The 464-nt window shown below is 69.4% G+C and overlaps 1 protein-coding gene across 1 annotated transcript in view; it reads left to right on the forward strand.

Moving 5' to 3' along the window:
* The first annotated feature begins 291 nt into the window (after nt 1-291).
* Frs2 (fibroblast growth factor receptor substrate 2) overlaps nt 292-464 on the forward strand; it is an 88,568-nt gene continuing 88,395 nt past the window's right edge. The window contains exon 1 of the mRNA XM_013022416.1: nt 292-418. The gene's annotated coding sequence lies outside the window, so the exon portion shown is untranslated. The remainder of the gene's footprint in view (nt 419-464) is intronic.

Below are 464 nucleotides of genomic sequence, written 5' to 3' on the forward strand. Positions count from 1 at the left end.
AGGGGAACAACTCTAGTTAAAATAAGGGGTGCAACCCGCAGGCAGGGGGAGTCGAGCGACCGCGGGACAAACACAGTTCGTGAGACGCCCAAAGACAGATTTGTGGGGCTCCCGGCTCCAGGCGCCCCGCCCCTTCCCGGAGGCCCCGCCCCACTAACCAACAGGCCACGCCTCTCCACGCCCCGCCCCGCCCGGGAGGCCCTGGTAGCTCCAGCCCGCGAGCAGTTCCGGTGCCAAAATCCTTCCCTCCCCCGCTCCCCCGGAAGTGCTTTTCCAGGGTTCGGGCCGGAGAGAGGCCTGGTAGGCACAGTCGCTGAGGCTCCATCGGCTCGGACTAGGCATCTCCAGTCCGGGTCAGAGTGCGGAGGTCCTCGTCCGCCGAGCCGCGCCCCGCGCCCTCCCAGCGTCCGGGCCGACGGTGAGTAACCCGGTAAAGGGATCCGGGCGAGCGCGGGCCCGCGGCG

Source organism: Dipodomys ordii, unplaced genomic scaffold (assembly GCF_000151885.1).
Source record: "Dipodomys ordii isolate 6190 unplaced genomic scaffold, Dord_2.0 Scaffold3, whole genome shotgun sequence".
NCBI lineage: Eukaryota > Metazoa > Chordata > Mammalia > Rodentia > Heteromyidae > Dipodomys > Dipodomys ordii.